The sequence below is a fragment of the Petaurus breviceps genome, unplaced genomic scaffold (genome assembly GCF_028583685.1).
Source record: "Petaurus breviceps papuanus isolate PSGF00001 unplaced genomic scaffold, PetGlider_PUasm1.0 90847, whole genome shotgun sequence".
Taxonomy (NCBI): domain Eukaryota; kingdom Metazoa; phylum Chordata; class Mammalia; order Diprotodontia; family Petauridae; genus Petaurus; species Petaurus breviceps.
Window position 1 is genome coordinate 9,444,639 of NW_027187360.1, and position 15,465 is coordinate 9,460,103.

General features: G+C 36.7%; 1 pseudogene; it reads right to left on the reverse strand.

Annotated features, from left to right (window-relative positions):
* Positions 1-917: 917 nt before the first annotated feature.
* Positions 918-3,051, reverse strand: LOC138149342 (peroxiredoxin-4 pseudogene; annotated as a pseudogene).
* Between the last annotated feature and the right edge of the window lie 12,414 nt (positions 3,052-15,465).

Consider the following 15,465-nt stretch of genomic DNA (forward strand, 5'->3'; position numbering starts at 1 on the left):
GGCCTGCCTTAAGCTACCATTCTTTCTGTAACCATTAATATAAAAAATCAAGGTGGTTACTATATGCCAGAAGTTTCCTTAGAATGAACACAATTAGTCTATAGGAATGATTAGGTTCACCCTAGGGCAAATCAGTCATTCAGCTAGCATTTATAAGGCCTATCATGTGCCAACCACTGCGCCTAAGTTTTGGGGAAGAAGTGAAAAGTGAAGGGTTATCCTTGTTTTCAGGGAGCTCACTGGCTAATGGGAGTGGTAACAAGCAAATGGCTAGTCAGGTAGGGAACCTGCGGCCTCAAGGTCAAATGTGGCCCTCTAGGTCCTCAAGTATAGCCCTTTTACTGAATCCAAACTTCACAGAACAAATCCCTTTGATAAAAGGATTTGTTCTGTAAAACTTGGACTCAGGGGCAGTGAGGTAGTGCAGTGAATAGAGCACCAGTCCTGGAGTCAGGAAGACCTGAGTTCAAATTTGACCTCAGACACTTAACAATTAGTGGCTGTGTGACCTTGGGTAAGTCCCTTAACTCCAACTGCCCTGCCTTCCCCACTCCAAAAAGACAAAAAACCAACCAAATGAAAAAACCCACAAAACTTGGGGTCAAAAGGCTCCACCCAAGGAACTAGAAGGGCACATGTGGCCTTGAGGCCACAGGTTCCCCACCCCTGAGCTAAGTACAAACAACATTTATACAAGATAAATGGGAGATAATCTTGGAGGAAATGCATTGACTTTTTTTTTTAGTATCAAAACCACTAAAATTTTATTTGTGACCTTTGAACTAAACATGACCTAAGCAAATATTTCAATTTTGTTTCTGTTTATCCAGATACTTCAGTTTTCCAACTGGATCTGGAATTACAGTTTCACTACCAGGTTTCACTGGATTTTGAATTATCATTTCACTACCAGGTTCCTAACCAGCAGGGCAGATTTCTCCATGTTTGTCAGTGTACTGGAATGCCTGATCTGCCAAGAGGAAGGTCATTCATTGTACTCTGTCCTAGGATCCCTTTATCATCAATAATGGAAAGGCCTCTAAGAGTGTGACCCCCCCAGTCTTCCAGATAAACTTCATAATCCTTTGAAATCTGGTGCATCAAATCTGAAAGAAGCAGAGTTTTCCTTGGCCCAAGGCCTCCCTGCTTCCAAGGGGTATTAATACACGGTAAACGGGGAAACTGTGAATCAAAGACCATGCAACCACTTCAGGATCTGTGATTTTGGATTAAATTCTGTCACTAAAAGCGATCATTTCAGTGGGACACACAAAAGTGAAGTCAAGCAGATAGAAAAAGAAAAGCAAATATTTTCCTCGATAATCTGTTAATTTGAGCTCCTTAAACTCTCCATTTATCACAGCTGTTCATTCCCCATAAGGTGCTGACTTAGACATCTCGGACTTGCAGAGGTGCAGGGAGGCGTCCGACGCCAGCACGTGGGCCGCATGATGGAAAGGTAGATAAGTCAATATGCTCTAGGTCTGGGGCCTACAATTTTAAAATATGTGCTGTTATCTTGGATAATAATCACAGTGCCAATTTCCTGGAATTAGTAAAATGGTGACCATTCCTGTAGTGCCTGTTTATTATGTCTTTTGAAATACATACCTGAAGCAACAAAAATGAAATTGAAAAATTTCCTTACAAGCTTATCTACTTTACTAGATTGTTCAGGAGAGTTTCTCCGTAGATTTCCATACTTCCTAATAAAATTGTGTGAAGTTTTTCTTAAGCAATTATTATGATAATTAAATAACCTAGTGAAATTGTATGGCTAAAATGCCATTGTGAAATCTTTGATCTAGGAACAGCTCTTCTTGTGGGACTTGGATGTACCTTTGTTATTGAGCTCATGAGTAGCGTACACACACACACGCATATACACATACAAACAATACTATTCTTCTGAAAGAAACACGCACCTATGAGCATACACACACAAATCCAATTCTTCTGAAACACACACGTGCACATGTATGTATACACTCACATATAGTAATCTCAATTGTCCTGATTGTATTTTTTGAATAATTTTTTATTTGATTAATTTGATTAATGTTCAAATCCTTGCTTTGCTCTATAGAAAGTGGAGTCTGAGAACACCTTAATAAAGTTCCATGCTAAATTGAGACTTTCATGTGTTGTCTGCATCATTTGACTCCAACCTCCCTTTCTTGTCAAAGATTCACGAGTCCAATGTTCTAGCCAGTTTAACCTGCTCAGAATTTTCCCTAGCATGATTCATACTTTCCCACCTCTATGCCTTTATTCAAATCTGTCCGAAGTGCCCTTCCCCTTGTCCAGGCTCCAGTATTCTTAAAGGCTCTACTCAAATGACAACACCTTCATGAAGCTTTGTAATCTCCACCTCTAATCAAAAGTCAACACTTACTAAAGATTTATAGTATGTAAAACATTATTCTGGGAACTGGAAGAGATTGGAGTATGGTGAATTTGTTGGCCATGACCCTCTAGAAAGTCCTCTTTTCTAGTAAGAAATGCATGATATGAATATTGTTTTCTAATAATCTTTTTTTATTAAGTTATTTACTTTAGTCTTCAAAGTTCACTTCCACAAGATTTTGAGTCCCAAATTTTCTCCCCATCTCTCTCCTCCCTGCCACTCCAAGATGGTATACATTCTGATTATCCTTTCCCCTAGTGTGCCCTTCCCTCCATCATCCCCATCCCCCTCCTCCTCACTTTCTTATATGGCAAGATAGATTTCTATATGCCATTGTCTGAAAATATTATTTCCCAGTTGCATGTAAAAACAATTTTGAACATTTGTTTTAAAACTTTTGAGTTCCAAATTCTCCCCATTCTTCCTTCCCCACCCACTGTCATTGAGAAGGCAAGCAATTCAATATAGGTTATACATCTGTAGTTATGGAAAACACTTCCATAATAGTCATATTGTGAAAGATCACCCTGTGATCAGCTGCTTGATCCCCGCACCATCTGTGGGCCAGGAGCTCTGGAAGCAGCCCCTGCTGCTGCTGCTGCCACCACCAGCACCAGCACCACCACCACAACTGCCACAGCCATCTCTGCAGCACTGGGACTGGGGCTTGACCATGCTCTTCTCTCACCTAGGTCTGACAGAGTTTTCCCATTGAGCTTCTATGCTGTCTTTGGTGTTTGGGGCTGAAAAGTCTGGACACTGCCATAGCTTCCAGTAATTCAGTTCCCTGAGATATGCTCTGGCCCCTTCTGTGCTTGCATGGCCCATGTTGGACTGGGCTTTGCTCCCGCCCAGTGCGATAAGCCCTTCCTGTCGACTCTCTAGGATTTTCTGGGATGGAGTTCTGTCTCACTCCATCATTTTGTGGGTTTTGCTGCTCTAGAATTTATTTAGAGTCATTTTTTACAGGTATTTGGAGAGGTTTGGGGGTGAGCTCAAGCAAGTCCCTGCTTTTACTCTAGCATCTTGGATCCTAATCTAATTTTTACAGAATCATCATAAGTAGATCATCAATGCATTCATTCTGTTATCTCTCAAGAAGCAGAACTTGAAAGAAGTAGTTTGCAGTAAATTCCTAAGTCTATTGTTAGGGAAGGCAGCGAGGTAGCACAGTGGATAGAGCACTGTTCTTGGAATCAGGAGGACCTGAGTTCAGATCTGGTCTTGGACACTTTCTAGCTGTTTGACCCTGGACAAGTCACTTAAACTTAATTTGCCTCAATTCCTCGTTTGCAAAACGAGCTGGAGAGGAAATGATAAACCACTACAGTGTATTTGCCAAGAAGAACCCAAATGGTGTCACAGAATCAGACACAACTGAAACAATTCAACAATAACAAATCTTCAGGGAGTTTAAATAGTGAATAAAATTTGTAGATTTGGATGCAGGGTGTTGGCATATACTAGACATGTGATTTAGGTATAGTCAACACCTCTAACAATTGTATCAATTTACTAATAAGACACTTTCTTTACTAATACAAATGGCAAGATTTTTCCTGCAATTTAAAGTCTTATCGAGTTACATGACTTGCCCAGATTTAAATAACCGAATTTGAACCATGTCTTCTTGATTCATAGGGCAACTTTCTATCTATGCTAATTACATACTTATAATGTAATAGGTGAGCTAAAACATGTTAATAAATGTTTACATGAAATACGAAGACAGAAGAAAGTGCCTCATCTCTGAAGTGTCTCATTTAAAATTCATGAAGTCTTCAGGGATGAGGCACTGTTTTACCTGAATTTTGAAGAGTTAGTAATAGTGGACAAAGCTGAGCAAGACAGTTTGTCAGTGGCAAAGAAGCATGGAGCAGAGTATTCTGGGAAAATAAGTCATCCATTTTACAACTTTCTTACATTTAGTTAGTATCTAAGTTATGGATTTTATAAGTGAATTCTCCCATTGCCCATCTAGTATGTCGTTTGCTTCTATCCTGTTTACATAGAATTTAAATTTAGTGAATTAAAGTGTTGTAGACTAGAAATGAAGTCCATATTTAATCTAGTACATTATTTGGATAATGAGTCCTTTGATTTCTCTTTTTATTGATCTATGATTAAAGTAGAATACCTATCACTTGGTAATTTAAACGAGACATCTAGTTGTTCTAATTCAGTACTTCATAAAATCTGTGTTTTCATTGATATAAATATTCCATGCACCAAGACACCCTCCATTGTTTAATAGATGGAATATAGGAGTTGTCAGAGCCAGAAATTCATCACCAGGTGGCCAGATTTCTGTTGATTAACCTTTGTGCACTTTGCTATGTATAATAGTGATGGAATTTGAAGATCCCCTGTATTGACTTGGTTTTTGGTTTGATTATGTTAAAACCCAGAGCTTTTCAATCCCACTTGTGGGATGGACTTGTTGACATGAAAAGAGAGTGCTGAACTGGGAGGAGCACAAGAAAAGAGGCAGAAGAACTTTTTGGAAGCAGCATCTTGGAGGCAGAGAGAGACTGAGAGGATTGCTGAGGGCCAGTTTGAATTGCCCAGGACTTTTGAGAGCTGCCACCCAGAGGTGCCAAGGACTGAGGAGACATGGCTGTTATGCTGGTACTTTGTCTGTTTTGATGTTGTTTTGCCAGATTTGTCCACTGGTGAAAGACAGTCCTGTTGTTGCAGAGGTTTTGAAACCTTGCTGTTGGTTCAGAGCTCCTGAGACTGTTCTGCAGACAGAGAATGAATTAATGAAGACACTGGCAGTGTATCTTGTGGCCTTGCTAAGCTTTGTCTCCTCAGGAACAAAGATTGCTGAGAACTTGCCTGGGGTCAAGATGAAGAAAAGACCTCTCTTTGGGTATTAAATGCAGTGCTTAAGCTTGTTGTAACTCTGGGGTAGATGGCCTATTCAGCTGTAATCCAAGAGTGGGGAACTTTTGACATTTTTGTGCTCTGTGATTGAACAAATGAATGTACTTTACTTATGATTGGAAACTAATCTCCATTTGAGAAGAGGGGCTTTGTGATGGACTAAATGAATGTACAGCCTAGGGGTGGAGTAGTATTTAGAAGAGGGACCTTTGTGATTGATTAAATGAATGTAAAATCCAGGGGTGGGGTAGTACTTGGAGATTATTGAATTACACTTGGTAAATGCTGTATTTTGAATGATGTTATATTTTGATTTTCTCTGTTCTTAATTTTTCACTGAATAAAATGGAGAGCACCTATGCTCGTATTTTGAACCTTGGGAAGTTGCCTTTGATTGGCATTATACTATGTTAGGCTTTAGATGACACGTCTTTACAATTCAACTTAAAGAACACAGATTAAGTGCCTGTGGTATTCAAGATACTGTCCTGGGGGCTGGGGATACTGAGGCAAAAGTGAAATATTCTTTCTGCTGAGGGAGGGCTGGATATGATATGTTACAAATATGTACATTAAGTGGAAACTAGATGAATGCCCAAGAGACAGAGGTAGGGGCACAGACAGAGATAGGTAAAGAGATAACTAACAAGTAGGGAGAAGGTTGGGGTGGTGTAATGTTGGGAGATGAGGAAAGGCTTCACAGGGTAGCTGTTACCTGATTTGAGGCTTGAAGAAAGACAAAAATTCTGAGAGCTAGAGATGAGGGAGTACATTCTAGACATGAAAGATGACTTGTAGAAATGAGTAGAGGTGGAAGATTGAATGTAGAGCTTGGGGAAGCACTAACAGTCCATTTTGCCTAAAGCACAAAGGTCATGAAGGGAAGTATGAAAAATGTCTGCAAGAGTAGGTAGGAACTAGATTGTGGGTGGGCTAAAGGCCAGACTAAAGATTAAACATTTTATCCTTTAGGCATATGTGGAGCCATTCAAGGTTTTTTTGAGCAAGAGTTATATGATCAGATAAGTATCTCAGAAAGATTTTTTTTTGCAGTCATGTGGAATTCAAACTCAAACTAGTAGAGAATGGGCACAGAATCAAATTAGGAGGCTATTACAGTAATGCAGGTGGGATGTAATGAGAATCTGAAACTAGAATAATGCCTATATGAATGGAAAGGGAATCAATTTAAGAAAATTTTGTGAGATAGCATTTACGACTTGAGAAATGGTTGGAAATGGTGGATTAGAGAGAAGGAAATTAAGAATTACTGAAATGAGAAACCTCAGGGATTGAGAGGATAGCGGTATCCCCAAAAGAAAGTAGGAAGTGTGGTGAAGGGAACAAGGTTTTGTTTTGTTTTGTTTTTGAGGGGGAAGGTAGTATGTTAAGAGAATTTTTCTTTATTGACTTGATGACCATCATTTCCTTAAGGCAGCTAGTCACATTGATAGGTAAGACCTCCAGTTCAGGTAATTAGCTGTTTAGTGATAAAATAATTTCTTGCTCCAATTTATTATCTCTGTTTACTTAAACAGAGAAATCAACTTATCTGATCTGGCTAATTTCTGCTTTACCTATTTGCATAATTCTAACTTACAATATCAGCTTTAGGTCCAATGTTTGCTGGTCAGTTTATTATTTTCTTATGTGAATCTTTACCTTCTGCCATCAGTTCTTTGATGTATACATACTTTCTTTTCTTTGCCCTCCAAAATGCCTATTCAATCCATGCTGCTGATGGAACTGGAGACTAGATAATGTTACTGAAAATGTTATTCAGGGTCCATTGGTCTTTGTGTGCCATGGAATTGTGCTCCAGGCATATAATAAACTGGTTATTAAAATGTCTCTGTGTTGCTAAATATGATTAATGGCAGTGCCTATAACTAATCTTTAATTTTTTTATGTCAGTAGATAATGAGTTCTGTTTTCAACAGGTTAAGCTTCAATTGCCTAGGATATATTTTGGAGAAGACATCTGGGAAGCATTGCCAATGGGTCAAAATAGCACCACCCCCTTGACCACCACCTTGCCTCTAATCCAGGATAAGACAATCTAGGACCTTCTGCCTAGACCACTAACCCTACTTCCAGTTTGATCCCCTTAGTCATTATCTAAGTTGACAACATGTGTGGAGTACAACCCCAACATCCCCACTGCCTCCAAATACTGACCAGTGAGGACCATGTTACCCCCAAATGCTTCAGGACTACTGCTTCTTCCTTGCCCTCCAGCCATCATCTATACGAACAACACTTGTGGACATACAGTGTGCCTAACTGCTTCTTTAGGTAATGAAGCCCTTTCTTCATCAGAAACCATAGTTCCCAAAGAATCAGAAAATTCCACCAAAGTCTTTGTCACTCTCAGATTGCTCGGTATTTGAGACAAGTATAGTTGTATTAACAGAAATGGCATTTAAGAAAAGATGCTTTATCATGTGCTTTGCTGTTGAACCCTAAGGACCACTTGTCCTTTGCACCTGAATTGCAGCTGAAACTTCCTATATATGTTGTCTTGTCTCATTAAAAAGTGGTTCCTTGAGAGAAAGGACGGTCTTGCTTTTCTATTTGTATCCCTAGTGCTTAGCATATCTATCCATCCATCCATCCATTCATTCGTAATTGAAACCCATACTTAAATGAGATAACATTTATAAAAAGTACTTAGCACAATGTCTGGCACATAGTAGGTACTATATAAATTTTTATTCCCTTCTCTTCCCCTTTTCAATGCCAGAAGGTTGTTGTGAGGATCTAATGGGATATTATGTATATAGTATTTTACAAACTTTATAGCATTATGTAAATATTAGCTGCTGTTGTTCTTTTAAAATTTTTATTATTTTGCTCCATTGACATAGCCAGGAGACCAGGGTCACCCCTGCATCATCATGAGGCATTAGAGGAGGAATTAAGTGAAAGGTTGTAAAATTAGACTCGCAGATTTGCAAGAAATAACTGAGGTCATCTGGTATAGCCTGTGCCAAAATAGAAATGTCCTTTACAATAATCCTATGAAGGGGACAGCTATTCTCAGCTTGAGGAGTTCTAATAGTTCATCAATAGAAGCTGAATAAATATTAAAACAATACAAGGAGATAAAATCATGAGATTCATCCTATTATGCATATAGTTCAGTCCAAAATAAAGGAATCTGTCATTTAATTCATTCTCATGTTCCTGTCAACTAGTTTCTTAAAGAAAGCTTATCCTACCCTTCTTAATACTCTTCCTCCAATGTCATCTTTCCTGTGAAGTATTTCTTTTTGTTTCACAACAAATAGTGACTCACTGCCATTTTTTGTAGCTTTATGTTCTTTCCTTATCTTTCATTTGAGAAAATCATGAAATGTTTCTACATGTTTATTATTTAATAAAAAGAAATCTATATTTGGAGCCAAAGGATGTGAGTTCAAATCCTGGCCTTTTGCTCCCTGTGTAATCCTTGGCAAGGCTATTTTTCATGTGAGGGATTTGGAATAGATTACCTCTATATTCTCTTTTTTTTAAGCATTTGGAGTTAAGTAACTTGCTCAAGTTTACATGGCCAGGTGTTTCTGGGTGGGTGCTAAGTGTCTGAGCCTGGGATTCGATCCCCAGGTCATCACGACACTGGAGCCGGTGCTCTTACTTGCTGTGCTACCTCGCCGCCCCTACATTCTCTTTTGACATTTTAAAATCCCCATTATTATTATGATTTCATTTTTGGGCAGAATGTATATATACACACACACATATACAGTGGGTGTTAGAAAGCTCATATTCATTCTGAGGTTTTTTAAACAATGAACAATATGTTCCATCCATAAGAAGTATTTTTGCCCTCTTTGAAGTGATCAAGAATCCAGCTAATTATTTAAAACCATGAAAACTCTAAGCTGCTTCTTTCTGTTCCTCAGAAGTCTGTGGTTGAATTTGAGCATTATTAATGTGATATAAATGTAGGTGCTACAATAAGAAAACTAGAATATCTCGGAGAATATAATGAGAATATCATTTCACTTAATTTCTGTCAGGATCCTTGTAATTCCTTCCATAAACTGACAAACTATTAACAAATAAAATTAAGCAAAAATGAATGACAGAATATTTTGCCATTGTGTTCACCACACATTATAAGTGAATGGTAAATTTTTAAGAGAAAGAGGAAAAGTTGTGCTCAGTTATAAGGCTTCCCATATTTCACAGATGATTTATTGTTATTTTTATATGTTTCACTATCAATTCACAGAATCCTTCACTTAGAGAAAATATGGCAAATAAGTCTCTCCCACGTGGGAGAAGAAAGTGTGATTCAGACATATGAAGGGCAAAAAAGCTGAAAGACAAATTTTTTCAGGACCACAATAGATTCATCCACAGGTCACCCAGTTGTGAAGTCTTCCCAGATATTTTCCTCTTCCTTAGAATCTGCTTGGAAAAAGAAACAGGTCAACTTGAAAAATCATAATATAGTGAGGTTATTCTACTTAGCATCATCTAATCAGAATTTATTTCTTCCCATCATATTTTGTACCTTGACGTTATTTATATATTCTTCCAATCAAGGAAACAGCTTATTACAGTGGAAGGGAATGGGAGAATAAACTTCAATAGGAAATGGCCTATTCTAATAATATACTAGTTATCCAGTGACATTGGACCAGTGATCACGTTTCTTGCAGTTTCTATTATCCATCACAAAAACATGAACAGTGAAGTAACCCCTCCTAAGACCACTGAGTGGGGAGGAAAGGCCAGACATGTTATTTTGTGATTGATTCTTGCAGGCAGCCGAGGCTTTCATTCTCCCTTTATTGAATTTTTATTGTGTTGACGACATTACTACTTTAACTAGATTTCTTACCTAGTTCTTTAGGTATATGGTGGATTAGAAAAGGAAAGGGAAATTGTTATTAAAATAAAATAGGTTAGACACAGTCAGAGTAGCACTTAGCACAGTGCATGGTACATAAAAGGTACTTAAGAAATACTTGTCTTAACAACAGTAAGAAGCTGTAGTCTAACCATGAGGTGAGACACAGCTAGCAAAAGCAGATAGATTGACTCAGAATGCATGACCATGACAGCCTGGGCTCAATTAGTCATGTGTCAAACACCACTGTGAAAATTTGGCTGTCCACATTAGAGGGAGATAACTTGAGGCAGTGGAAAGGGTACTGAACTTACAATCAGAAGACCTGGGTTTGATGTGCGGGTAGGTTTTTCCACACACTATCTGTATAAACTTGAACAAATAGTTGCCCTTCTCTGAGTCTCAGTGTACTTACCTGTCGTGTAAGGTTAATAATGCAGGATTGATATGAGGATTGAATTTGATAATATGAGAAAGATATCTTCCAAAACAAAATATTACACAAATGTAAGTCACTATTATAATTATTATCTAATAGAAATTTATTCCAACCATTTTGGAAATGAAAAAGTAGCTATTATGTCCATAGTTATTGATATTTTCTTCAGTCACACTTTTGGGCAGGAATTTTATCCATTTCTTTTTTCCTGAACATCTTCTATATCTTCCCTTACTGTAGGTACTTTGAGATAGCTCCTTTGAAGTCCTTGCAATTGTATTATCTCCAATAAGTGCATCTTCTAGCATTTCACTTACATATGTACGCTTGATGAACTTCTGTTGGTTTTCCCATGTTTATTTTCGTCAGTGTCACTTTTACCCCTTCCACAAACACATTCGGGATTGTCAGGTTAGAAAGTACAGATGTTCCTCTGTTCTTATTGTGAAAACAAAAACTTTGTTAAAAATGTCTGCAGAATTTCCCCTATCTTTCTTGCATTTATTCTTCCAGTCTCATCTTTAAATACTTCCACCTCCTTCCTCCGCTGCTTAACTTTAGTTGGCTATTTCACCAAGCACTGTTAAAGTTGGGATTTTCCTCCATTGCTTCTCTTTATATCATGAAGTGAAACTGGTCATAATTTTCCACCATCTTTTTCTCTAAGTTTTGACGACTGAGTTTCTATCCTAAATTGCCATATTTCTCTCATTGGCAAATAAGTCTAATGTTTGTACAGTCAGTCTCCTTTTATGTTATTACATCTTTATTGTGACAATGGATTTATCTCAGTTAAACTTCTTTATAGAATGATTGTAATTAGTGTCTATGAACATTTATTCAGCCATCCACATATCTTTTTGCATTTTTTATTTTTGCAAAGTGTAACCACTTTTGAAATAGGTCAAGTTAGAGTTGTTTTAATTGAATTTCTTTTTTTGTTTCTTCTAGCTTGGCATTAATTTTAATATTTGCTTGAATGAGTCAGTCAGTGATCAGCCTATAAGCAGATGGCTGATTTAGTTATGAGTCAGTATTAACCAGTCAGAATAAACTACATTTTTGTTCATGTTATTCAGAATTTATCATAGTAAGTAGTGGGCAGCTAGGTGGAACGGTGGATAGAATGCCAGGCCTGGAGTTGGGAAGACTCATGTTCATGAGTTCAAATTCAGCCTCAGACACTTGCTAGTTTTGTGACCTTGAGAAGGTCACTTAACCATGTTTGCCTCAATTCCCAATCTGTAAAATAAGTTGTAGAAGAAATGGCAAACCACGCTAGTATCTTTGCCAAGAAAACCCAAAATGGGACCAGGAAGAATCAGACATGACTGAACAGCAAAAACAGCAAATAGCGTGGTGCAGTGGAAATCAGCCTGAAGTTGGGAACAAAAGACTTGAGTTTAAATCCCATGTTTTTCACTTACAGCTATTTTACTTTGTGCATATTACTGTAGTTTTCTGTGCCTCGGTTTCCTTAACTATACAATGAAAGAATTAGATAAGATGACCTTATTATTAGATGTAAGATCCTTTCCAACTAATTTCACTCTTTTCTCATGAAAGAATTAATGATATGCAGACCAGAGGATTCTGCGTAATTTACAAATTGTTGGCCTCTTTCATGCCTTATACTTGATTCATGTTTTTATTGTCCTCTACTATGATAGTTCTTGTACTGAAGACACCCAGTATCAAAGTATATGAATATTTTTTTTTAATTTGCAAGATCTCATCAAGTTATTTTTAGAATTCCTCTGTCTTTATCCATTGCAACATTTGCTAGTGCATAAGTTAAATGTTTTAAGGTTCCACTGATGTTTTTTTCTTTCATATCACATTTATTTCCAAATTTACCCCACACACATACATACATGTATACACACCAGCAAGATTTGCCTTGTAACAAAGATTTTTTTTTAAATTTAGGGAAGTCATCCAACACATCAATGCAATATAAACCATTGCATACCCATTGTCCCCCACCTATGATAGCTAATAATACCTAATAATTATATAACACTTAGTGTATGTCAAGCCATGTGTTAAACACTTTACAATTTTGATCTAATTAGATCAGGCCTGCATATGGACCTTAGGCCACTTGCTGCAGGTCAAAGGATTTCAGGCCTGAGAAAAATGTAGAGGAAAACACCCTTTATACATAGAAGAAATCCTTTGGTATGCCTCAACTGGCACAGGTTTTGCTGGCTTACATTAGATCCTCCCAACAAACCTGGGAAGTAGGTGCTACTATTATCCAGAGACAATAATATAGATGATGAAACTTGAGGCAAACAGAAGTTAAGTGACTTGGAAAGAGTCACATAACTATTAAGTGTTTGAGTACACATTTGAAGTCATGTGTTCCTGATTCCAGGTCAGTACCATACACGCTGAACCACCTAGTTGTACCTCTTCTCCAAAAGGATGAGGCATATTTTTTTATTCTTCCCAAATTTTAAATTTGAAAATTATTTAACTTTCAGTGTCATTTTATTGTTCTTTCTATTTACATTCATGTACTGTTGTGCATATGTTTTCCTGGTTCTTCATACATTAAACTCTGTATCAGTTCATGATATTGTTGATTCCTGTAATTTGCCATAATTGTGTCCTGTTCTATAAAGTCATAGTGAACACTGAATTAATGAATACTTATTGTTCCTAGAGAAAATAATGGGTTAGGTTACAGAGAGCCTCTGGTCACAGTATTCACTTTTTCATTTTCTGGAACAGCCTCACATACACAGATGGACAAATTTCCTTTTTCTTTTCCTTTTTCTTTTTTTATCTAGATGAACTGAATTGTTGATTTGTTAACATTGAACCTGTGGCCAGCAGCGCTATAACTCATGCCTGAAAGAAATTTATCTAACACATGCATTTTCTCTGTAAGGCACATCACAGCCTTCTTGATCTTAAGAACATGAGACAGATCTTTAGCACTGTTATTGGAAGCCATTTTGATAGTGAAGTCACCAACAAAAAAGCATAAAAATGCGAAAAAAAAAAGAGAAAGAAAAACATAGACTGTGAGACGGCACTTACTTATAGTATGAGAGCTGAAACAAGAAGGCAGAATATCCATTGCCTTATTTCACCTCAGCTGGGACCAAACTCAATTTTTTTCCTGTTCTGCACACATCTGCAATTGACTGTGAAAGTACTTCAAGTATTGATTTTGTAGTTACAAACAATATTTAGTGAGTAGTTGAATTTACAAATCCAGAATTCATTAATAATGAAGATTTCATATAATTATTTCTATATTTTTCGTATTTGTTATATTTTGTGGTGCAACAATATTCCATTTCATTCACATAACAGTTTGTTTACCATTTCCAGAATCACTTGGCACCCATTTTGTTTCTGCTTCTTTGCTTGTACAAAATATAGTGTTATGAATATGGGTTCTGAGAGGGAGCATGATATAGTGGACAGAGAGTCAGAGAGAGACAGCAAGTCCTGAAATCAGATACTGCCACTGGCATACACTGGCTGTGTGATTCTCAGCAATTCATTTAACCTCTAGTTGCCTTAAGCGATCACCTAAGAATATAAATGGAATAGTAAATGTTCATCTATACTGGTAAAATGGTAGAAGATTCTTACTGAGAGTGCTCTGTAATGAAAAAAATTACAAGTAAAATAAAAAAATAAATTTTAAAAGGCACATTTCTTTCTGTCTTCTACTTACTTGGGGAATACACCTATGAGGGGGATCACTGGTCAAAGGGTATAGACGTTTTTGGTCACTTTTTCCCATATAGCTTCTGATTGTTTTATACAACGGTTGGACCATTTCAGAATGCCATCAACAGTATATGAGTTTGCATGTATTCCTGCAAACTATATGATTTATATGTCAGATTGTTGTATGTGTTGAAAACTCTGTTGTTTCCTCATTGTGAATAATGTTAGCTTAGAGTTTTAGATATACTTTAATTTTTTTTATCAAATTGAAAAAAGGCCATTTTTTTGCCTATTTTTGTTAGGCTTGTTTAGCATAAATGAAGATTGCATTTTGTCAAAGGCTTTTTCTGTATATATTGAGATAACCATGTGGTTTCGGTTGGTTTGTTTTTAATGTGATTATGTTAATCATCTTCCTAAAGTTCAACCATCCTTGTAGCTATTGTATAAATTCAACTTGGTCAGAATCAAATAAGTTTGTGGTTTTTCCTAGAATATTATTTGAAATGTTTTGAATCAGTCTTCTCATTCTCTACCTTATGCTTCCCTGGATCAGATATTTGTCTCATAAAAAGAATATGGCAAAGCACTTCCTGAGGATTATTTGTATATTATAGTTATTAATTGTAATTGTTCTTTAATCATTTCACAGAATTCACCTATACCTCTGGATGTTGTTTTTAGTTAATATTTTGTTACTTTTATTCTTCATTAAATATCACTGTCTGAGATTCATTTGTTTAGGATTTTTCAGGTTCTAGTAATTAGGATCATATATATATATATATACACACATGTGTGTATGTAATATATGTATGTATCTATGTGTACGTATAGCCATAGTGTTTAGATCACAAATACCATGTATTTTGAACATTTACATTTTCACTTCTTTTTGATGCAACAAACTTCTAATACACTCACCATAATTTGTTGTCTCATTCTTTAATAGTTAAACATATACATTACTTTCACCATTTTGCTATTACAGTTAATATGAGACACACATTTGTTTCAAACTAACAGAAATGAACTTGCATATATGTGTGTAAACACATAATACATACATACACACTTATATGTATATGTATATCCATCCATCTCCATCTCTATATCCATATGTGTATAGTGTACACACACATATATGCAATGCATACACATAAATATACATATATG